Here is a 10,073-nt window from a genome sequence, read left to right as displayed (position 1 = left end):
TGGGTAAAGACACCCTACAGACTGTTCAAGTTGCCCTCAGGAAAAACAGAACTAGTGTACATTCAGATCTTGAGAGTGGGCATCCAGAATACATACCCTATGAAGTGGTAAGGATATGCAGGTTGAGTAATGACACACTTGGTTTGCAAATAACACATGTTCGTTTTTGTGTTGCTGAAGACTCCTTGCTAGGAAATGAAACACTTGTAATTTAATATGCAGTGTTCTCAGAGTCTGAGGCCAAACCACCTCAAGCTGTAAACGCCTGGGCTCTGTAGAGCCAGTCAGGGTCAGGGCAGGGCAGTACTTGGCCTGATGCCCCTCCAGAATAAACCAAACAGCTACAGGAAGTGGTTTCCGTGATTCAGTAGGTGGCACACTTCCTTTTGAGTCAGAACTGAATCACAGCTGTGAGAGGCGAGAAAGACCTATTTCTTTATCCCATATTTTTTTCCCTATTCCCAGTAGTCAATTTATCACAGTCTGTCATATGATATATCCCATTTAGTTTAATGTGTTTAACTGAAAAGAAAAAACCAAAAAAAACAACAACAAAAAAGTCAACTACAAGGAAGCAGGAAGGGAGTGGGAAACCTCACAGATTATAATGAATCGAAGCATTATTATTTCATCAGAGGGCCGTAGTCTCTGAGGAGATGGAAAGAAAAGCCATAATCTGATTTCACTGGGGCCATTAAGGCTCCTGGTTCTCTTGACTCAAATATGACCCATTTCCAGTGGAAGCAATTAGATCACACTTACATAAACCGTGTTGCTTTAAATGGCCCTGCTCTCCACTTCACTCACTGACCCTGGATTACTCCCTGGCATGTCTGCTGGAAGGCTGTTCTCAGTGCTGTCCCAAGCATGGCCCTAGTTCAGCTGTGGGTGAAATGATCCTGTTCTGAATGTACTGAATGCTGTTGGCAATGTTGTAAATTGTTTTGAGGCTTAAGGAAAAACCCCATAGATATCAACAAGTCATAAAAACAGACAGATTTTCCCCTCATCTTTTTCCCAGTGGGTCTTTCATTCTTCAATATTAAAAGTTCTGCGAACATAAACATATTTATCCATATTTTCATCTGATGAATTAGATTTTACTCTATGTTCTTTGCTTCCTTCTACTCCAATTTATTCCAATTGTTTTCATGTTTCAGAGCAAAGATTCAGAAACTTGCGCTATACATCCTGTATTTATATCACTCTGAGAAGACTGATAATCAGACTGGAATCAGAAATTTTATTGCCATATTAATATTCCACAGCTCTTTCTGTGAACTCTTCCAGTAGTTTAAAGAATACAAGAGTCAGTCACATAGTCCTGTGTTCAGATTCAAGCTCAACAAAAAACTGTAAAACTGTGTGACCTTGGGTAAGCCTCTTGACCTCTCTGAGCCACAGTTTCTCAATCTATAAAATGGGATTCTGACATACAGACACTATTGCTGTGAGAACTAAATAAATCTTTTACATAGTGCCTAGGACAGCTCCTAGTTCATATTTGGTGTTTAAAATAAGGTAGTGCCCTTTCCCTTTATTTACAGTACCTTTCTGTTGGGAGGTAAGGACAGCATTTGGACGCAACAACTGCATGGGCACGCAGTCCCGTCCTTCCCAAAGACGTCAGTCATATCCAGCAACTTTAGCACTTTCATCAACAGCACCTGTAGCACATGTGATATCAAATGGTATCCTTAATGTAGTGGTGGAGAAGCCCAGCCAGGAAGCAGGCTTGAAAGCCAAAGCTTTCTGGACAGTCATGGCTGATAGATGAGAGCCAAATGTGAAGAGCGTCCTCATCTGACACACTAAAGGGAGCACCTAGAGGATGGGCAAGGAAAAGAATCAACAGTACTCACAGCCAGACAGAGCAGCCGTGAGGGCCCAGGTCAAACACGGTGATGGCTGGCAGACAGGTGGAAATGCAAATACACTCAGATTTGAAAAGCCCTTCTAAAACGTCCATCCTCCCACATTGCTTTGATGTCTCCCACATCCCTTCAATTCCTCCCAGAGAGCCACACACAGAGGGTGATAGCTTTTAAAGAAGAGTAGTGGTAACTTCCTCTTTCCCCAAAATATCATCTTGTACTTACCTATCTTGGAGCCATCACTCCATAAATTGTTGTTGCCTGGTTACCTGTCTCTTCCACTTTGGCCTCTAAAGGCAAGGAATGTGTCTCGTTTATCCTTTGACCAGCCCTTACCTGTAGGTCAGTGCCCGACCCATAACAAGTGCTCAACCAATGTCTGCTGACTTGACAGAAATATTAGAAAGACTATGAGAAAACTTGAAACAGGAATTGGTGGCCTCTGGGGCCAAGGTCCCATTGGAGGATCGGCTGGATAGGCTCATTTTGAGGAAAGGAGCCAGAAGTCAGAACGCCCTAGCGTGACAATACTGGGAAAAGAGGATGGAAACTGTTTTTGGAAATTGTCCTTGTCGTGGGCAATCCAGGGTGGACACGGTTTCTGGAGGTCTGGGCATTGTCTGAGTGGAGTGTTGATTGTATGTCTGCTGGAGGCTTCTGTTTAAATAGCTACCAGAGTAGGATGACTCAGCAGCGGCGATGGGACACTCTCAGGCTTCTTCCTCCTGTAATTGACAAATCACATTGCCCCGGGTGTCTGTGGCGGTCTCTGATACAGCTCCTTTCTCGCCGGCCCATCCGCCTGGATGCCAAGTCACCCATTACTAATCTGGAGACTGACAGAAACTATTTGACAGGCCTGATCTCATGCACCAAGTGTATCCCTATTTCAAATGAACTCTTATCAACGGATTCCGTTTCTGAAATTTTTTTTTTATTCTATCTCCTTATCAAGGACCTCTGATTATCTTCAGGGTAAAGACAAAATCCCATCTCCTGGCAACTGAGATCCTGCAGAAACTGATCTGCCCCTGCTTCCCAGCACCATAGACCCTCACAGTGTTTGGTTTGTTGTTTTCCTTTAACACTGGCTTGCTACTTTCTGTTTCTTTGTTTTTGTCGCTGGCAGATAAACAGGAGCAAGACAAAGCTTTAAGAAAGAGGCCTGGGAGGAAATCCTACCTAGTAGTTATTTCCTGAGAATTGTGGAAGTTAGCATTATTCATATTGGTCAGAGAGAGCTGTGTTCTCTGGATTTTTTGTTTGACAGATGCTAGTCACTTTTCAAGTAGGGATCCAAGAATAGCTCAGATACAAGGATCAAAAACTATACCTAAAAACCAAACCAAACCAAACAAAAAACTATACCTATAGGAGCACATAAATTAAACTTTAGAATTGGACTAGCTGCAAAGTGCTATGCCTGAAAAGAACTAAATAAGATTTCAAGCCTTTATTTTTAAGTGCTCTAAGTGTTTAAAATACCTGCAGGACTGAGTTAACTTTCAAATCACATTTTTGCAACCCCTGGCCCAGATTAAGGAAGTAACACACACCATCCACAACTCCACTCTTCATCTCTAGCACCATCCTTCCCACATACTCAAAACAGCCTTCCTGATGAGAAGGTTCTCGGCTGCACCAGGATAGTCACTGGTCAGCAAGCACTTTGCAACACACATTCTGTGTTTCTTAGGGCTTAGTTCTGTGGGTCCAGCATAGGCAGGGTGCTTACTACCATTTATTTGATTTGAATTTGACAGAGGACGTCTCCACTAACCTCCGCAGATTCCACTCAAGGATAATGGTGAATTGTGGGTTTTGTATTTACCCCCCAGGGTTTTCAATGTCAGCCTAATTATTGTTTGTAATAATAATTTCTGTTGGCAGATGGTGGTAATTCTACAAATCCCTTTTGGAGACCAGAGAGAAATGTCTTCCACTTGAGATAAATATTGGATAACAGAAATAGAGAGAGAAAATATTCAGACATTTTTGTGATTCCAACTCACTTGAAAATTTCATTTTTCCACTTTGAGATATGCTGTAGTTATGAGTCCTTAGGAAATCCGTTCTGGATTGCTTATAATAATTTTTAACACTATTGAAAAATGAAATAAAATGAAGCAATACTTTGTTTCAATAGTTTATTGTAGACATTTAAAAATGTGTAGATAGGGGCTTCCCTGGTGGCGCAGTGGTTGAGAGTCCGCCTGCCGATTCAGGGTACGCGGGTTTGTGCCCCAGTCCGGGAAGATCCCACGTGCTGTGGAGCGGCTGGGCCCGTGAGCCATGGCCGCTGAGCCTGCGCGTCCGGAGCCTGTGCTCCGCAACGGGAGTGGCCACAACAGTGAGAGGCCCGCATAACGCAAAAAAAAAAAAAAAAAAGGTAAAAATGTGTAGATAAGCACACAAAAGAAACTCTGAAATGTCTATACTCTCACAACCCAGAGATAACCACAATTAATATTCTGGAGTTCCCAAAGTTTTTCCATGTGTAAGGAATTAGACTGAACATGCTACTTTGTTACCTACTTTTAAAATTTAATAATATATAATATACCTCTTTCTACAGCAATTTAATTGCTATAATGATTTAATATTTTATGGCTTCTTCATAATATATCTAACCAAGCCTCATTTTTTTTGAATCAAATATAGGGTATTTTATTTTATTATTATTATTATTTAACATCTTTATTGGAGTATAATTGCTTTACAATGGTGTGTTAGCTTCTGCTTTATAACAAAGTGAATCAGCTATACATATATATATATATCCTCATATCTCCTCCCTCTTGAGTCTCCCTCCCACCCTCCCTATCCCACCCCTTAGGTGGTCACAAAGCACCGGGCTGATCTCCCTGTGCTATGCAAGCCTCCTTATTTTCCATGCTATTACAGAGATGCTGCAAAGACACTTTCGTAAATAAATATATGAATCTTCTATTAAGCCCTACAAGTGGAGTTTCTGAATCAAAAGTCATGATTTTTCTTGTTTATTTTTTAATATATGGTAAAATTTCTCCTTAGAAATTTTGAGTCAATTTCTATTTCTACACATGGTGTAGATTTTTTAAAATCACCATGACAATCTCTGCCATCACATACCTTTGAAATAAAAGTGTGTGTGTGTGTGTGTGTGTGTGAATTAATAGAATTTTTTGAGCCTCTTCCTCGTGGCCAGCTTTGGTTCTAGGCACCGGAAGAATAAACAAGTCAGGCAAGGACTTGTCTCAGAGAGCTTAAATTTTATTGATGGGATTGAACAATAAGCAAATAATATAAGTTCAGGCTGTGATATATGCTGTAAAGAAGGGTAAAGTGTTCTGCGTAGGCATTCGTGTGAAAGTAGGCCAGGAGGGAGGGATCACTATTTTAGATAGATGGCCGAGTAAGCCCAGTCTAAGGGTGTGATATCAAAACAGAAACTGTTTCTAAAACTAATACCTGATTAACTCAGAAAACTTTGAATGTGGACAAGTATAAGCAGAAAATTAAAAATTACCCCTAATCTTAGCAATTTGGTTTTTATCTTTTCAATTTTTGCTTCATCATACCCACACACGCAGCTGTATATTATTGAGGTATTATTGAATATACCATGCATATTTGCTCAGCATATGTAGACAGTAGTAGTCAGAAGATTGTATGGCCAGTGTTTCTAAGTGAGAAGATTCAGTGCTCGGAAATTTAGGTTTTGCAATTGCAACATCCCTTGGTAATTTGGCTTAAAATATTCCTTTTCCTCCTTTTTCCAGAAAGGGTGTGTGACATGTGTGCAGGTTTGCTTTTTTAATTAAAATGGGTTAAAATTCATTCCCTTGGGTGGAAATATCTGCAACAGTCTAGAGATGATTGGAGAAACTGCAGAAGGCCCCAGGACAGATTCTAGGAATTCCAATTTTGAGATGAACACTACCAATAGGAAAACTCTTGCTAAAGCAATCTTGAAAATTCTTGGAGGATATCTTCCCACCTCTGAAAAAAACCACAGTCAATTCCCTTTCTGTCAGGCCTCTAAATAGCACCATTTTGTTCCACAGATTTATAAAATGAGGAGTCTTTTCTGGCACTTTTTTCTTCATGCCCATAATTAATGCATCAGCAAGTCCTGTTGGTTCTATTTACATTCAATGAATTCCGGACTCTGACCGTTTCCCAGTACATCTGTTGTTACTACTGTGGTGCCCAGCACCAACCTCTCTCACCTGGATTGTCGCCATCGACTTCTAACTGATCTGCTTTTATAGCCTCCTCCAGCACCCTTCCCCCCCAGCCAAGTAATCTTTTCCCTACAAAACAGCCAGGGCGGCTATATCTCAATGATATCAGGGTCTTAGTAGGAAACAGATGACACTCAACAAACTAATTTAAAAAGTTTAATAAGGGAACAATTTACAAAGGTAAGGACAGGTTTGAGGGAAATCAGAAAGGAATGACGTGGTATCTCAGAGCACAGGAAGTGGTTACCAGAATCCAGAAAGGGGAATACTCAGACCTCGCCCAGCCTGAGCTCTTTGATGCCCCCCTTACCACCCAGCCAGAGGAGGAGAGTGAAGAGTGGATCTGGAGGGGCAAATAGAAGGAATCCTCAAAAATGTAAATCAGAAAGTGTCCTTCCCTGTTCCAGATCCTCGAATGTGTGTTTATCTTAGTCATTTGAGGATCTACTTTTTCCCCTCTCCTGGTTTCCATAAGGAGGAAGTATTACTAAGCACACTCCTGGCTTCCGTCTCTAGACACTCTGCTCCTGGGAAGACGGACTGACTTATCTGATAAGTCCGGGCTGATAAACCAGGCCCGGTACTTCATCCCCTTGGGCTCTCTCCTCTGCTCTGCCATCACATAACTCTTCCTCAGGCTGCTTCTGAAACAGGAAGGAAGGGGGCAGGGCACATTCTTTAAAAGAATGACAGCCCGAGGTCACGACATGAACTGATTAGAACCTAATAGGTCCAAGAAGGAGGACAAGTCCACTTCCACTAGACCTTAAGCCTCAGTATACACTCATTGTAACACATCAGCAAGCTAAATGACATACCCACAGGCACAATGACAGTATTCCAAGGCCAACCATAAAGGTCAAAAAGTGGGCAGTGGCCCAATTTCTGGAAATCCCCACCCCTTTCCCAAAATAGCTGGAATACTCCTCCCACTCATTAGCCTATGAAATTACCCACTGCTATAAAAACTGACAGCCCCATACCCTGGTGTCACTCTCACCTTCTGAGATGGCCCACACTCTGTCTGTGGAGTGTGTTTCTCTCTAAATAAATCCACTTCTTACCTATCACTTTGTCTCTCACTGAATTCTTTCTGTGAGGAGACATCAAGAACCTGAGCTTCATTAAGTCCTGAGATCAGGTGTGTTACCTCAGTTAAAAGACTGTGGGTTCAAGTCCCAATCTGAGTGGCATGGTTTCACTTCTGCCCCTTTCAGTTGATGCACTGATCATTGGTTCTTTCTGCCCAATACTGGGATTCAATATTAGTAAGTCCACTTGGCTAACTAACCCAAAGCAGCATCTAACAGCTGCACCTCTATCAGTAATAAAGCTGACGTGTTGGTTTCCATCTTTACTTTAAAACAGAGTTTCTTCTTTCATTCACTCATCAAATATTTGTTGAGATCCTACTCTATGCCAGATACTGTTCTGCTGCTTGTGATACATTAGAGAGGGGGAAAAAAAGGAGAATCAGGTAAAAATCCCTTGCTTTATTTCACCAATTATTTAAAAACTGGGTGGGGAAGGGGGAGGCAGCTTACTGGGGATCTCTTCTGAGGCCTTTCACTTTATTCAGAATAAAGTTCTAATTAAAATAGAAAGTTCTCATCATAGCCTACAAGTCTCTTCCTGATCACGGTCCTTGCTTCCTTCTGTCCTCATCTCCCACCATACTCCCTTTCTTGGTTGTGTTGGCTTCCTTTCTGTTCTCCGAACATATAGCACACACCTCCTCCTCTGTCCTTTGCTGTTCCCTCCACCCAGACCCTTCCTCCCCTAGATGGCCATGTGATCTGGGCTCTCACTTCTGTCAGGTATCTGTTCAAATGTCCTCGTCACAGTGAGGCTTTTCTCAACCAACCACCTGTATAACATGAACAACCCCCCCCCCCCATATCTGTTTCTAGTCTTTCTCTCTTTTCCATACTCAGTTTTATTTTATAACTATTGACTCATTAATATCATACCATATCACTTCATATCAGCCTTCTAAGGTAGGAACTGTTATTCTCTGCACTTTACAGATAAAGCAGTTTAGGCACAGAGAGATTACATAATCTGCTCAAGGTCACAGAGTTTGTAAGAGGTGAAGCAGAGATTTAAACACAGAGTTGTACTCCTGATGAGAATTATAAACTGTAGCAGAGCAGGGACTTTGTTTTGTTCATGTTCTACCCCCAGGGCAAAAAATAGTGCCAGGCACTTAGTATACGTGTATTAATAAATGAAGGGATGATATTATATGCTTCTAATATTCATACACATAAAGTGTTTAAATCAGTGCCTGGTACATAGTTAAGCACTCAATAAAGATTAAACAAAAAAAAAGGAAGCTGCCCATAGATGCCTTCTAGTTAACCTTGGCCTATATTAATACCTTGTCTCTACCTTCTGAGCAGCAATTAGATGTAATGCAGTCTCAATTTAAAATTAGAGGAACAGTTCTCAAGCTATGCGCAAATCTATTATTGCTGGACTAATGTCTTCAGTGCTAAAATCAAAAAATGGAATTTTCCCAACTCAGAAAAATCTCAAAATAGATAGAATCTTAGAAATTTTAGATTTTTCTCTTATAAATTTTTCTTAAAACATCAGCTATTCCATCTTATTTGCTGGGTACAAAAGTGAGTGAACAAGTAACAAACAAGAACTAATAGGAAAACATGGAAGCAGCCCTAATTGGAAACCAAGAAACAGCCTTGTTGTATTTATAAATATAAGATCAAGAGAATGCTATTTACAACACCAGCATTGAATAATCTTGAAAAACAAGTAAAATAAATGCATAACTTTTTATATATCTCTGTAGAGATCTGTCTCTAGAGAGAGATACATAGTTCAGTCTTTTTGTACTAAATCAGAATAAATATATCTGTATTTCATCACGTGACACGAAGAGCACCTTGACTTCGAGGGTGTTCTGCTTTAGAAACAAATTAGAAAACCGTTGAACTGGGAAAGAAAGAATAAAGAAAAAGTGAAAACCTGGCGAACTCAGTGTCAGAGATTTCCCACTGGCTCACTCGTCACTTAAATGAGGAAACCCACAGGACTTTAGCAGAACTGTATTTTCAGTGTAATTTTTGGTCTGAAATTTCTTCTCCACCCACGTGGAACTCATTTAAGTGTTCACAGTGCCAAGAAATGCAGTTTTACAATGCTACTCAGACACTATAAAGATAACTCATAGATCATTTAAAAATATATATAACTAATCAAGAAAATCATGACTTTTTTCCATTGGTAAATCTTATCAAAGAATAGCCAAAATTGGGACTTCCCTGGTGGTCCAGTGGTTAAGAATCCGCCTTCCAATGCAGGGGATGTGGGTTTGATCCCTGGTTGGGAAACTAAGATCCCACATGGCATGGGGCAACTAAGCCATTGTGCCACAACTAGAGAGAAGCCTGCATGTGATGTAGAGCCCGTGCACCACAACAAAGACCTGATGCAGCCATAATAAATAAATTTAAAAAAAAAAAAAGCCAAAATACATTTTTTAGAAGTTATCCTGTAGCCTAGTATTATTTTGCTTAATTGTTTTTGCAAAGGAGTAATCTCAATGCAGGCAGAGGATGGCAAGAAAAAGTTTGCAGCTTAAGAGTAAAAATGTGAAAATAACATGTCATTTGAAGGGCCTAATTATGCTTTTGGAAAGAGCACTGAACTGTAGCTATTTTCATTAGTAAGCATTGACTGTGCAAATTCCCACTTCAGTCGGGCCTTACCATTGCCCCCAAACCATGCCCTTCGTGTAAATATTAGTGCAATTTCCACCACAGGCATAAATCATGGTGATACTAACCAGATCTCCTTGAACAGTTCCACTGAGTTCCTTCTGGCTGTAATGAATCTCACCCAGCAGTCAGCTGAAACATGTTTATTTTAAAATATTTAAACATTTACTTGGTGCAAAATAAGGGAGTAGCAGCAGCGTGTTTAACGGCAATTTTCTTAGCAGAAAGAGGAG

The sequence above is a fragment of the Aethalodelphis obliquidens genome, unplaced genomic scaffold (assembly GCF_003676395.1).
Source record: "Aethalodelphis obliquidens isolate GAN/ISIS:26980383/991018 unplaced genomic scaffold, ASM367639v1 scaffold4, whole genome shotgun sequence".
Taxonomy (NCBI): Eukaryota; Metazoa; Chordata; class Mammalia; order Artiodactyla; family Delphinidae; genus Aethalodelphis; species Aethalodelphis obliquidens.
This window is presented reverse-complemented; position numbering follows the sequence as displayed.